At 48.5% G+C, this 15,389-nt stretch overlaps 1 protein-coding gene across 2 annotated transcripts in view; it reads right to left on the reverse strand.

Moving 5' to 3' along the window:
* Window positions 1–15,389, reverse strand: part of EFHD1 (EF-hand domain family member D1) — a 50,071-nt gene that overhangs the window by 23,744 nt on the left and 10,938 nt on the right. The window lies entirely within an intron of this gene.

Raw genomic sequence — 15,389 nt, forward strand, 5'->3', positions numbered from 1 at the left:
GGAGACAAGACTAATTTTTAAGAAACAATTAAGTGCTAACAAAGGACAGACGCCTAAAACGTGGCTAGGTTCAGAGACCCAGAGCCAGAAGGGCCACAGAAGCCATCTACTCCACACCTCCCACCCCCATTTTAGAGATGAGGAAACACGAGCAGTCAGAATCAGCAGGGAGACTGAACCCCAGCACGGACTCCAGGGCCAGCCCACGTTCCACTGAGCCCCACTGCCTCCCTCTTCCTAAAGAAATAGTAGGTAGTTTTCCAGCACTTTTAATACTTTACAAACACCCAGGAAGGCAGGTACTATCATAATCTCCATTTTGCACATAAGGCCCAAAGGGGTTAAACTACTTGCCCAAGGCCACACAGCTAGTCAGGGTCAGAGAAGGGACTTGAACCCAGCCCTCAGTCCATTACATGATGTTGCCATCTTTACCCCAATCTACTGGAGGGATCTCAAAGCACTCAGAACATGGGAGGCAAGAGGCTGTTGCAGGATACATTGCCCCCACTTCGAGCAGTGGAGACAAGGCCTAAAAGCATTTTTTGGAAACTCAGAAGCAAAACCGTTTCGGAGCCTAAAAGATTTTCCTTCTGAGGCCACAAAAAGGAGGCAAAAGACGATGCCTGCCCTCACGGTGCTCATGACCCAATGGTAATAAGGCCTGGGCCTGGGATTTCATCGTGGAGGGCAGAGATGTCAAGCCTCAATGCTCTCCTGGGGCCAGAACCAGATTAAAATCTAATTGGGAAATACTTAATGAAATAAATGAAAATGCCAATAGAGTATAGATAATATTAATGGGAAGTTGTTGTTGTTTTAGGCAATGGGGGTGAAGTGACTTGCCCAGGGTCACACAGCTAGTAAGTGTCTGAGGCCACATTTGAACTCAGGTCCCCCTGACTCCAGGGCTGGTGCTGTAGCCACTGCGCCACCTAGCTGCCCCCAAAGGAAGTTTTCTAAGTCAAGAAGAAGCTGGCAGGATCAGGTTTAGGGACGACGTTTCTATCGAGTCTGATCCTTAGCGTAGGGAATTCCCAGGGAGGAACTGCCTTCAGTGATTAGGTGACTCAACCAAGGTCACACAGACTACGTGGCAGAGAGAAGACGCCATAGGACATACAGAATAAATATGACCCGGCGGTGGTGGGAGGGGATGGACTCAAGGAAAACTGAAGAAAACCCCTGCTGCCTTCTTTCTGCCAGCCGCCCCTACTCCTCCCCTCGGGGCCAGACGCTGCCTCACTCTCTGCCCAGCGGCAGGTCCAATCTCAAAGGCCGAAGGCTCGCCACCTCTAGGGGCAGTGTGCCTCAGGCTCTGGTGACAGCTCCCAAAGAGGATTCCAGACAGGTTTGGATGCCAGGGCCCTCCTGCCTGCGGGGTGACCACATGGAAAGGGACTTCTGGAGGTCAGAGGGACCAGGATTGGCCTCCAGGGGGCTGTGGGCAAAGAGGCCTCCGAGTCTCGCCCTGACTGGGAAAGTTAAGACGCACCCAAGGGTCTGTCCTCAGTTCTCTCCTCTTCCTTCTCTTCCTAGACCCTCCCGTGCACCCCCACGGCTTTGACTGTCTCCTCTGCACAGAGGGATCATCTCTCTAAAGCTATCTGAGACGATCAGCTCAACCTTCTCATTTTACAGATGAGGAAACTGAGGCCAGGAAGATCTCAAAGCTCACCAAGGCCCAGGTCAGCCACGCTATAAACATCCGAGGCCTGACTCGAACCTGGCTCCTTAGCCTCCAAATGAATTGTTCCTTCCCCTGTACTACTGCCTCCCATCTGCCTCTGGAATTTAAGTTGAGCTCACTCTCTCTTCAAGCCTCAGACCCACAGCCCTGATTAACTGATAGGACATCACTAACTAAATGCCCCACTGGTGCCTCCAACTCAATGTGTCTATAACTAAGGACCCAAGTTCAAATCTTGGGCTCTATCTGTATGACCTTATACAGGTCAATGAATCTCTGGGCCTCGGTTTCTCATTCTGTAAAATGAGGGGGTTGGATTAGATGGTATCTGAGGGCCCTTCTGACTCGGACATCCTATGGTTCTGCAAAAACATGAAGAAGGCAAAGACTTACAGAAACTCCGAGTCAGAATTCTGAGAGTACCTACTGCCATATTGACCGGAAGCTTCATTCTGCTCATTTGTGAAATCATGAGTTGGATTCCATGGCCTCTGGGGTCCTTCCAGCTCTGAGCGGATGATCCTAGGGATTGCAAGGGGATATCTTCCACCCAGATAGTTTCTACCCATTCTCCAAAAGACAAACTCAAATGCCCCCTTATCCCGTCAAGGCCTCAGTCAAGAGATTATTCTTAGAACTCACAAAGCCCTTTGTTTTGTGAAAGCAAACAGTCCCTGCGGCCAAGAAGCTTCCCCTCCACATCCCCACAAAAGTTGGAATGGAAATGGAAATAAAAATGGAATTTGATGCCTGAGGGAAAGGAGAGGTGAAAAAACCAGGAAAAGAGAAAACGAGGGTAAATGGGAGGGAACTCCAAACTAGATGGAAATGGTATAGAGGGCTGGGACCACCACTCCCTCCCACCCAAGTCTGAAGGCTTAGGGGTGAGATATCTAAGATTCTATGGGGGAAGGGGATAAGCATATATACTCTTGTGGGCTGGCTTTTTTTTCAGTTGTGTCTGACTCTCCAGGACCCCATTTGGGGTTTTCTTGCCAAAGATACTGGAGTGGTTTGCCATTTCTTTCTCCAGCTCATCCGACAGATGAGGAAACTGAGGCCAACAGGGTGAAGTGACTTGCCCAGGGTCACCCAGCTAGTAAGTGTCTGAGGCCAGATTTGAACTCAGGTTGTCCTTGACTCCAGGTCTGGCCCTCTATCCACTGCACCCCTTAGCTGCCCTAAAGCATTTATCCAGCACCTACCTTATGGAATGTTACCTCACTTTATCCTCACGACAACCCAATGAGGTTAACTCATTTTACAGCTGAGGAACCTGATAGGCAGATGTTTGGTTTTTTAAAAACCTAATATAGTGCTTACCACAGGGGCAGGCCCCATGTGGAGCACTGTACAATTATCTCATCTAATCTTCATAACAACCCTTCACAGATGAGGAAACCCAGGCAGAATTAAGTGATTTACACAGCTAGTAAGTTTCTGAGGCCAGATTTGGACTTGGGTCTTCCAGACTCCAGGCCACTGCACCTATGCATAAATTTATGCAGAGTGTAAATTCAATATCCAGCTAAGCAAGCACTCTGAGGACAGGGACTTGTATTTTTGTCACTCATGGCCAGCTCGGGGGCCTTACTGGTAGTGGGAATTTAACTTGAATTAAATTGTTGCTCTCAATTAATTCTTCATGTTCTGCATTAATTAGGATTAGGATTTAGAGTTGGAAGAGATTTTTTTCTCTAGTCCCATCCTATCACTTTTACAGATGAAGAAACTGAGGCTGAGAGATTGGGGGATTAGCTAGCAAGCTTGGGGTAGAGATCAGAATTGAGCTCTCCCAACTTCTAGTCAAGGGCTATTCTGCAGAACTCCCAGAACTTTCCCAGGTTTCTGTGCCTTCTTTGTATTTCTTATCTCTCCCAGCACAATGGCATTCCACTATGTTCATTGGAAGTATGGGCTATCTCCAATTTTTTAAGCTCCTCTAGATAAAACCCGACTATGAATAGATTCAGAGATTTTGTAACAGTATCCCAGGGTCAAAGGGTATGAACGTCTTGATAACCATTGTGGGTAATGCCGTATTCATTTCTTAGGAAAACTGTGCCAATTCACAGGAGCCAGTGGGTAGATGGCGTGCCTTCTGCCCACAGCCTCATCACCAGGGAATTTAATTTGATCATTTTGACGGCTGTAAGGTAGAAGCTTGGGACTGTTTTAATTTGTTTTTATGATTAGAGTATAGGAATAATTTTTTTGGTGGCTATTGACAATGTGTGTTTCTTCTCGTGCCTTTTAGATCCTTTGACCATCTTGCCTCTGGGAAACAGGCTTTAGTCTCATCAATTCCTGGAATCTCCTCACAGTTTTGGGGAGAGGGATTTGAGTCAGAAATATTTATTGCCCCTGATTCTCTGTAGATCTATCATGGAACAAGTGTTGAGGGCTCGCAGTTGGAAAGACCTTGATTCAAATCCCCAATTCCACTTCCCAGTTGTGTGACCCTAAGTAAACAATTCCATCTCCTCTGGGAGATTTCCTGACACTTATCTACAAGATTAGATACTTATTTCAAAAATTTTCCCTTTCAATCTGATTCTTTTGTTTTAATTTTGGAGGAGAAACAGCATGGCCTAAATGAAGACAGTGGATGGTTGACCATCCGTCTAACCAACTTCTCTAGGCCATTCTGCACAACTGTTAAGTCGCTGATAAGGTGCTGATTTGCACTGGTAGAAGGCATTTCCTCACCTGGGAGTGAGTGCCCTATACCAAAGAAGTCAGAGGAACAACGGGACTTCTTCATCTCTAATTCTGGTTGCACATTTATTTTTTCATGTAAAACATTACTCTTGTATAATCAAATCCATCTTGTTTCCTAGAATCTTATTTCCTAGTATTTTCCTATATTTTCTATATTTTTTCTATATTTGTATTTTCTATTACATTGCATTTTCTATAATTGTGATAATCATTTTGTTCCTTTTCCTTCTATTTTTAGTGTTTTTATGATCCATTTGGACCTTACCATAGCGCTTGGTTTCCAATCATAAGATCACTGGTCTAGTGCTAGAAGGGGTCTTATTAGAGTTTTATCTAGTCCAGCTCCCTTAATTCACATGAGGAAAGCAGGGGCTAGACTGACTTGCTCAGATCACAGGGGGAATGAGTAGCAGAACTAATATTCAACCTTAGGTCCTCTGCCTCCAATTTTTCACCCTAATGTTTAATTTTCCCAAAGATTTTCTTGGGTAATGAATGATTCCCATCACCCATATATATCAGAAATTAAAAATATTAAGACTAAGTTAAGTCTAACTTGATTTAGTTGTGGGTGCCAAAAAATGGATAAAAGAACAGATATAGATATAGACCAACACCATTTCCTAAGGAAGTTTGACACGTGTAGACTAAGACACCCCAAAAACCAACTTGTGAGCAAATGCTCGGGAGATACGGCATCCAAGAGCAATGCTCATTTAAAACAGAAACCTCTTTGCACCACTTATAAAGGATGGCAGAAGATCATCTAGGAGTAGTATTCTCTTGTAAAACAAACAGAGGAAAGAAATACAAGTTTCCAGAAAGTTTACAAGAGACTCAGAGTGTAAGCTCATGAGGGCAGAGGCAGCTTTAAAATTTCTTCTTGGTAGCCCCAGGGCCTAGCACGATGTCTTAAACCCAGTAGGTGCTTATACATTACGGCGAACCTTCATATAGTGCCTACTATGTACCAGGCACCGTGCAAAGCACTTTATAAACATCTCCTTCTATCCTCACGACCATATCAGCAAACAGGTGCTGTTATTTTCCTAAGGAGGAAACTGAGGTCCTGAGTGCAAATGACTCACTCACATTCTACAGTTGAAAAATAGCCAGCCTGAACTTAGAACAGGCTTGTTTTTAGCCAGCAACTTAGAACAAGAAAGCAAAAAATAACAAACAAGCATAGATGAAAATAGAACAGATTTCCAACCCAAATTTCAGTTGCACTGTTCACGGGGCCTTTGTCTCAGTCCTGTTCAGGGAAGGAATGGCTCCAGAACCCTCTTTTTTCAGACCAATTCTGGTCCAGGAAGGGAGCAGAAATCAGCTGTTAGAAGCCAAGGACTTATCTCTTCCTTAATCATATAAGCTATCCCATCTTAAGAGTCATAATAGACCCCCAGCCCTGAGTTTTTCTCCCTTCTTGTGAATATCAACATTACCAGACATTTTGATAGCACTTAAAGTTTGCTAAGTCCTTTACAAACGTTATCTCACAGAGGCCTCATAACAACCCTGTGAAGTGGGAACTGTTGGCATTATTGTCTCCATTTTACAGATGAGGAAGCTGAGCTTGAACCCGGGCCGGCCAGCTTCCTCCACTGGTACCTAGCTGGGGGAGCCTATCCCACTCTGTTGGAAGGAATGTGGGCACCTGCAGGAGCACGGCGGAACAAAGGACAGTAGGATGTCATGGAACATGATCCCCTTAGAAGAGACCACCGGAGGACTGTAGATTCATGGCTGAAGGGGGGACCTTAGCAGACATCCGGCCCAGGCCCCTCATTGCACAGGTGAGGAAACTGAGGCCCAGAGAGAGGGCCTACTCCGTGCCAGAGGTTGGGAAGACAAAGAATAAAACAATCTTCTGAATGAGTGAGAAGGAGCCGCTGCTCTTCTGAACTCATCCTTGCCATTTCCTGGCTGTGTGACCTTGGGCAAGTCACAGCCCCTCCTTGGTAAGAGGAAGAGGCTGGACTGGATGACCTCCAAGGTTCCCTTCAGCTAGGGTCTACTCTCTACCTTCTCTCTACAGAGGCCCAGAGACATTAATGGCCAAGCACTGAAGCTGCAGAGACAAAAAAAGCATGACAAATAGTGGGGGGAAGCCTGGTAGTGGACAGGCAGGAGGACCAGTCCCCATTGAGGTATTACGTTCCACCTTCCCAAACCACCCCATTCCATCAAGCTCCCCCCGCCACTTCTCCCCCACGCATGGCAATCCTGGCCTGGGCTAAATGTGGCCAAGAGCAACACAGTGGTTGTGACCCGGGCCCAGAGCAGAGAGAGCAGGTTTTAGCCTGGAAGTCTTTGCCCACGGCACAGACACAGGGAGCCAGGCAGTCCTTTCCAGGAACATTCAGCATCTGTGCCCCTAGGTTTTCCCCACACACCCTGGTTTTCCTCCTAGCCCCAACTACCTGGGGCCCTTCAGGTTTTCAGAATGAGAGACCAATGGCCAGTGATGCCCTTGGAGAGGAAGGACAGGCTCTGGCCCACGAGGAGCTGGACAACCCCGCACGTCTCGGGAGAAGCAAAGAGGAGGAGCCAGGAGGCTGTTACCAGCTGGCTGGGGGCAGGGAAGAGAGGAAGAAAGGAAAAAACCCAACCCAATAAGCAATTACCAACTTAAAAGAATGAACCTGGTTCAGAGGGCAAGCCTGACAAGATTTTCAGGCTAACTGGCCATAAACTCAGTGCGTCAGCTACTCTTGTCCACTGGGGGAAGCAATCTGGAACCAGAAAGAATTCAGTAGCTTCTGGGACGACTGCCGCTGCTGTTGTTGCTATCACAATAGTGAGCACTAACTTGCATTAAAACACAGTGTTTGAAGGTTTTTAAATACTTTGTAGATGTTATTTAATGTGATCCTCACAATAATCCTGGGAGCTAAGGTATCATTATTATCCCCATTATACAGAGTGGAAAACTGCTAGCTGTTATCATCATCATGGCTGTAGAGCTGCGAGGGAAATCAGAGGCCATTGAGTCCAACTTTCTTATTTACAGAGGGAGAAACTGAGGCCCAGAGAGGGGAAGCACCTTGCCCAAGGTCAGTATGTTTCAGTGCTGGATTTGGAGTGAAAGAACCCAAGTTCAAATCTTGCCTTTGTCACTTAATTGCTGTATGACCTTGAGCAAGTCACTGCACCTCAATGGGTCTCAGTTTCCTCATCTGTAAAATGAAGGGGTTGAACTTGAGGACCTCTAAGGATCCTTGTAGTGCCAAATTTGCTATGGACAACATGGGTAGTTGGGGTCCAGAGGGGGGATTCGATCCCAGAGCTCTTTCCACTGTCCCTGGATAGGAAGGCCTGAGCAGGCATGGGACTCCAGAGCCAGCCTGAAGGAGGAGGGGCTCCCCATAGAGGCACCAGGGGAGTCACAGGGTGGGACCCATTTCCCCTTCCCCAAGCCTCAGCCTTTCCCTAGAGAACCCAGGGCAGGGCAGAGCTCAGGAACAGTAATGCCATGCCATAGAACCAAGGCCAAGCCAAACTTGGGGCAACTGGGGAAAGGAAACGGAAAACAGAGGAGGGGACACAGCTGAGAGACTGGAGAGAAAGGACCAGCCAGGGCCACGGCAGACAAGGAATGAAAAGCCTAGGGGATCAGGAGCTTCCAGCACCTCCTGGGGTCGGCAAGCAGGTCCGACCCCAGCCATCCCCCATCACGGGGGTGGGGATCCTTAGGAAGTATCCCCAGGTTCCCGGAGGGTCCATCACTCACACTTGACACCCTCTGCCCCTGACCCCACCAGCTCCAGGCCATCCAAAGGATCCCTCCCCTCTCTGCTGTTCACATCTCTCAAATATTTGTAGGTTTATCGTGTCCCGGGGTCACTCCTCCTCCAAGCTCTCCTTCCCAAGGATCTTTCATCTTTCTCTCCTCCTTTTATCTTTCTGAGATATATTTAGGTTCCTATCTTTTCTTGACTCCCCCATCTCTCCTCTGTCTCCAAGAAGGATGCTGAAGTGTCCTAGGTGGGGAATGTGGGATACTGTCGAAGAGAAAGACATGCCCCTCCTTCTCCCCGCTCCTACCCTGGGGTCTACTTCCCCTCCTCTCAGTCCAAAACAGCAGTCTAAGTTTACCCACTTTTGGCAACCCGAGAGCTCGATCTAAATGGACTGTCTCAGTGCTCTGGGTCATGATAAATAATTAACAACATTTACTGAGTGTCTCCGATGAACGCCGAGGAGGGCCTGCCAGACATGAACTGACTTCTTCAGGACTGTAGATTCGGAGCCGGAACAGATCCCAGCGCCATCTGGCTCACCCTTCCCTCATGTTCCACATGAGGAAACTGAGGCTCAGAAGGAGACTGGCCCAAAGTCACAAAAGGCAGAAAAGGCTCCAACTCTCTGGCTCCAGCTTCCTTCCCTACAAAATGAGGGAGTTGCCCTAGAAGACCTCTCAGGTACCTTCCAGCTTGAAATCTTCATCTTCCCTCTATGGATCAGAAGGGTGCAGGCAGAATCTGCGCCAGTCTCCATTGTTAGAGTCAAAACACAAACCCACTGGCTTAAAATTGGGGTTGCTGGGTCTTCCCACAGCTACCACTGCCTTTTTTTTTTTGTAAGGATTCTGATCAAAATGGCCAGGTGAGGCCAATCATGGTAGGCAAGGAGGTGAGCACGATTCTTGGGAATAAGGAGCACCTGAGTTCAAATCTGCTACTGACACTCACTAGCTCTAGACTCTGGGCTTCAGTTTCCTATCTTTAAAATGGGGTTAATGGTAACACCTACCTACCCTATCTATTTCCTTCTTCAATAACCCTCCAGAGGAGGGAGCTTCCCAACCTGCTGGAACCCTTCCTCCAAGAATATTGGCATTTACTGGAGGAACACTCCAGCTAAGTGCACTACCCTCTGCCATTACACTCTGTGCCCACTTGCTTTTCTCCCTGCTGGACCTCCCATTCCCTACCCCTAACCTCTGACAGGAACCTGGCTCCCTCCTCATCTTCCCCTTACAAGCTCCTTAAGAAGGAGGACCCTTAGAATTTTGTCTCTGTCTTCCCATGACTTAGCAGAGTACCTGGCAGGCATATAGTTGGTGCTTAATAAATGCTCATTGATTGCTCAAGCCTACTGCTTGAGATGGAAACCTAATCACAGAAGTAGCAACAGAGTTAGGGTTAATTCTGTGTACACTTCAAATTATTTTAAGCTGCCTCTCCTCCTAAGGGAGACTGACTACCAGAGCCCTAAAATGGACTGGATTTCTCTTATCATCCTTCCTTTAATTGGACATTCCATGTCTTGGCTCCATCCATCTGTTCAGTTAAGCCCTGCCCCATGCCAGGAACCCACTCCCTTCCTCACATCTCTTCCTTCAAGGCTCAGCTCAGAAGTTACCTCCTCTGGGAAGCCTTCCCTGCTCCTCCCACCCCCAGTTATCAATACTCAACCCCTCCCCCCTCCAATTACTCTGTATTTACTTCTATTTGGGTTGAATTCCCCCAAAGTGGAATAAACTCTTTGAAAGCAGAGACTGCTTCTATGTGGGTCGTCTATGTATCCTTCAACCCAAAAGGAATCGAGAAAAAACCAATGAGAAATATTTAACAGATGTGTTTGGTGTGCTCAGTGCTGGCACTGAGCAACCAAAAGCTGAGACCATCCCTCCTTTTTTTTTTTTAATTTAAAATTTTTCATTTTTAGGCAGTTGGGGTTAAGTGACTTGCCCAGAGTCACACAGCTAATAAATGTCAAGTGTTTGGTCTGAGGCCGGATTTGAACTCAGGTCCTCCTGACTACAGGGCCAGCGCTCTATCCGCTGCATCACCTAGCTGCCCCTCATCCCTCCTTTTAAAAAGCTTACATTCTGATGGAGAGACAATGAGGAATTATTCTCTTTTTTTGTTCGTTTTTTGTTTTTTTGTTTTTACTAGGCAATTGGGGTTAAGTGACTTGCTCAGGGTCACACAGCTAGTAAGTGTTTTGCGTCTGAGGCCAGATTTGAACTCAGGTCCTCCTGACTCCAAGGCCAGAGCTCTTTCCATTGTGCCACCTAGCTGCCCCCAAGAATTATTTTCAAATTTTGTGGAGAACATGGACAAGCCGGGCAGGCATTGAAGGAATAGCTGCACGGATGAGGTCAGAGATCCCCTCAAATCACACCTCTGTGTGCCCAGCACACAGTAAGCACTTCATTAATATTTGGTCAATGGCTCCATCCTCTAAAGGCACCTCTCCCTAGAGGCTAAATTAGGAAGGAAAGGGCCATTTGGCCTGGAGTAGGGGAAGGGAAGGAGTTCATGAAATATGTGTTTCTTTGGGTTCTAGTTACATCATTCTGGCAGAAAACTCCAACTGGCAACATGTCCATGACCTCATCATTTCAGACTCTTCATAAAAAGACACTGATTGCAGAGGATGAGGCTGCTACTTCCTTCCACCCTCTCTCCAAGGAATTCAGAAGTCAGCTTTCATTTTTTTTTTTGCAAACTCTCAGAATTTAAGACTCGCTAGGTTCCAGGGACTAGGCTGACAGTCTCCCCGCCTTTGCTTGAGTAAACTGTGGCTGGCCAGCCTGCCCTTGATTCTCTGCCCCTCACCACTTCCCACACTCTCTCCAGGGCCCAGGACTGGGAGGCAGTGTCCCAAAGCCCTTGGGTTCTCATCTTAAATTCAGTGACTGTTCTTCTGAGGTCCCCACCACCCTGAGAACATGCTGGGATGCCTGAGAGGTGTGGATAAGGCACAGAATTTGGAGTGGAATTCTGGGGCTCTGTCACTGAAGAGGAAGTCTGGTATAATGGGGTCAGCGGGCCTGGATTCAAATCTCCTTTCTGTTGCTTCCTGTCTGTGGGAACTTGGACAAGTCCTGTAACTCCCCTGGCCCTCAGCTTTCTGATGAACACTTCTGTAAAATGAGGGTCCAGGTGACCTAACCTAAAGTCCTTTTCAGTTAGGCTGAACCTGCAGCATGTGACAAGTTACTGTGCCTCAGTACCCTCATCTGTAATATGAAAAGATGAGGTGATGATCTCTCCCATAGCCCTTTCAGCTCTGAGCTAGGATCCTTTTATGCTAAGTTACAGCCAAGTGGACCAGGTATTTGGGAGGGCAGTTACCACTGAGATAGAATAGTGTAGGCAACTTAAAGAAGCCTGGCCCTTGGCAAGAGAAGCTGGGAATACAAAGACAGTGTCTCAACCACAGCCCTGACCTTGCTCCCCTAATAGGTCCACAGATCGAGGAGCTGGTGTGGTGCCAGTCTGTGCCAGTGGAGAGGGACTGGAGCCCAGGTCTTTCCAACCTGAAGTCCACTGTGCTACCCACTAGGTCACGCTGTCTCCTCCTTGAGGGGGGAAAGGAGAGATACTGACAAATATGATGCCGACTAAGGGGTGCATCATGAGGGAGGAAGGCTTCCCCCAATCTGTGTATTCACAAGGTTCTCCTCCAGTGTGAATTATCTTACGTTCAGTAAGGGATGACAGTCCAAAAAGGAAGCTGGGCCTCACTCTGGGCTGGGCTATGAGCTGAGGTGAGTTCCCCTACCCTCCCGATAGGCCCAAAGCGCCCTTGAGCTCCTTTCCCTCAGCTCCCGTGAGGGCAGAAATCGGCTTTCAATTTGGCTATCTCTAGGAGCTAGCCTGGCGCCTGGCACACATCAATACTGCCCGATATCTGTGCACTTACTGCTTCCCTGATAGAATAATGACATTTATGCATTTTTACGTACATGTGTACATATGACATATAATATTTATACAAGGCTTTTAGGACTGAAATACTTATTTGACCCTCACAACAGCTCTGGCAAGTAAATGCTATTATCCCCACTTTACAGATGAAGAAATTGAGGCTGGGAGAGGTAAGATGACTTGTCAGGAATTGAAGAATTTGAACTCGGGTCTTCTTGTCCCCTAGCCCAGTCCACTGTGGTCTCTGGGTAGAGAATACCCTGGGAGTGGTGGGCAGAGTGGAAGGGGCAGACTGGCTGGCTAAGGGCCTATAGACCATCGGTCTAACCTCTTCATTCGACACATTTGAAAACTTGGGACTTGCCCCTCCCCGACCCTCACCCCCGTACCCTGCCCAGGTCCTAAGTGCCAGGGGCAGGATTTGAACTCTGGTCTTCCCTCTGGACTCCCAAGGGTAGAGCCCTATCCACTAAACTCTGCAGCCTGTGGGCATTACAGAAAACTTGTCCTCAGAGAGTGAAAGGTCGAAAGTGAAAGTTTCACTCAGAAGCAGTTTTTCTAGGTGGGATCCGGTCACAATATCCCATTGTCCTCCCTAAAGGTCAGATCTGGACCCAACAAAGGCCTGGGGTGGACCTCTGCTTCAGAACTGAATCTCCCTAAGCTGGCCTTAAAACAAAGTGCTCCTGTTTCCCATTTCTGGCCACTGGCTCTCTGAGTGAAGGGGCCTGTCTCACAACCACCCCGTGGTTCAAGGGTTATCATTCCCATTTTACAGATGAGGATCGAGTCTCTCAGAGGTCCAGGGCTGGCCTTGGGCAAGAAGTGAAATCCATCACGGAGGTCCCCGGGGGGTGAGGGTGGGGGCCATCTTGGAAGTAGAATTTGACCTGCAGGTGGCTCATCCCGGCAGGAACCACGAAGGCTCCCCTCCCTCCCCCTCATCCTGGCTCCAAGCCTGGTGGATTCTGCCTCATAATAACTAACATTTGTGAACGTGCAAAGTATGTTACCAATATTATCTAAGTTAATCCTCACAACTCTGAGAGGTAGATGCTATGTTATTCCCATCTTACAGATAAGGAAACCGAGGCAGGAGTGCCCAGGGTCACACAGGATTTGAACTCGGGTCTTCCTGATGCTAGCCACTACTCCTCTCTCGTCAGTCACCTGTCAAATTCAGGTCGCTCTCACCTCTCACTGCCATGATTGCAATGGTCTTCCCTGTGGCCTCCTGGCTTCTGATCTCTCCCCAGGCCAATTCCTCTGCAAGGCAGTCAAACTGACAGCCTGCCCTCCTCACTCCCCCACTCGATAAATTGCGGTGGCTCCCTACTGAACCCCAGAGTTGGAAGGGACCCCCAAAGCCATCTAGTCCTATTATACTGGAATCCACCCTGCAGCGAGCCAGCCAAGGGGACCATGGTCTCCAAGCAAAGATCATTTCTCTATTTGGCTCATAAAGCTCGTCCCAGCCCGACTCCAACAGGCCTTTCCAGGCTTGTAACTGGCCATTCCCCTTAAGGAATCTGGGATTCAAGCCAAACTGCTCTCCATGCTGCTCCTATCACCGGCTTTGGAGACAGGACCAGGGCTCAAATGCCACCTGACACTTCCTACCTGCATGACCTTGGACAAGTCTATGACCAGAGACCACCCGAACATCTCCCCTGCCGTGGCTCCCAACAACACCCCTCCTCCAAACACCATGCCTGCACCAGGCCCCAGGGGATCACAGATGGGGAACTGAAAGGGACATTGGAGGCCATCAGGTCTAACCCCATCATTTGACACAAGAGGTGAATGGCCCAGGGTCACTGAGGAAACAAGTAAGGTTGAGGCAGGATTTGAACTCGGGTCTTTGTGAAGCCTAGGGGCAGCAGATAGAGCTCTGCTCCTGGAGTCAGGAAAACTCGAGTTCAAATGTAGCTTTAGACACTCACTAGCTATGTGACCCTGGGCAAGTCACTAAACCCTGTTTGCCCCAGTTTCTTCATCTGTAAAATGAGCTAGAGAAGGAAATGGCCAATCCGGTATTTTTGCCAAGAAAACCCCAAATGGGGTCGCAGAGAATTGGACATGACCAAATGGCTTTGTGGAACCCAAGGTTCTTATCTACCTCCTCCAACATTCCACTCCTCTTCTTCCTCCTCCCCCTTTCTCTTCCTTTTTTGCCCTATAACAGCCCTACCCCAGCCCTCTCTCCATCAACCACGGCTCCTGGCTCCAGTGACCATCTGCTACTTCCCAAACTAAGCCCTTTTCCTGGCCTCCCCTCCCCTTGCTTTTATATCTGTCTGCCCGGGGCTCGGCATGTTGTAGGAGCCTGAGCATCTTTTCATCCACCCATCCATCCACCCATCCCTTCCTTCCCTCCTTCTCTGGGCCTCAGGCTTCCCTTCCCCGGACTAAACTGTTTCACTGGGCAGTCTCCTCCTCCCTGGGCCTTCTTTGTTCCCTCATCTGTAAAACAATGGAGTTGGACCTGACATCCCAGTAGCTGGTGATTTATGGTCCTATGAAGCTCCTCTCCCCATGACACACTTTCAAGCCTCCTCCCAGCCCCCTTCGATCCCCAAGAGCACAGCAAAACAGCCCAGATGTGGTGGACTAGGGCCCAGCCTGGGACTAGCTCCTCCTTCCTGGGCGCTGGCCTAAGACTGTATTAGATTTTGGGTTTCTGGTGGCTCCTCCATCCCTATACTGACTCATCCTTCCCCTGGCGCCCCCAGGGTCTTTTCATTGCAGTTCAAACCTGCCCCAGCCCCCACCATGATCTTTTGCTGGTCCACTACATTTCATTTCATTACATCCAGGCCTTCCTTCTGGCCTGGAGACCCTTGGATGCCAAGCATCTCTCCTGGACCTTCCTCCAAAATAGCCATAAGACTGATGGGCACAGGACCCCACTGACATCCCCCTAGAGACCCGCTCTGGCTGGAGAGGAGTTCACCTGGCGCCATGCTTCCGTCCAATCGTTCAACCAGCTGACTATCCATCAACGTCCAATCTCCATCTCCCCCTCCTGTCCACCAAGATGCCACCAGAGGCTTGGCCACAGGCCCACCACAACCTAGGCATTCCTTTCTCTTTGGCACTCCCTACCCCAACCCCATTCAACAGCCTCTCAAATCTGTGGAAGGAAAGGAGAGTGCCATTGTGGACTGTTCTTGATCTGTTCTAGATTCCTTCTCCAAAATGCTCACAAACCAACCTTTCACATTCAAAAACTCCCATGGAGCTCTGATGTCCTCAGTAAGGAAGTGCCCTCCCACAATGCAGATCACAACCTCTCTGGGCCTTGCTGACCATCC

Source organism: Phascolarctos cinereus, unplaced genomic scaffold (genome assembly GCF_003287225.1).
Source record: "Phascolarctos cinereus isolate Bilbo 61053 unplaced genomic scaffold, phaCin_HiC Scaffold_5;HRSCAF=322, whole genome shotgun sequence".
Taxonomy (NCBI): Eukaryota; Metazoa; Chordata; class Mammalia; order Diprotodontia; family Phascolarctidae; genus Phascolarctos; species Phascolarctos cinereus.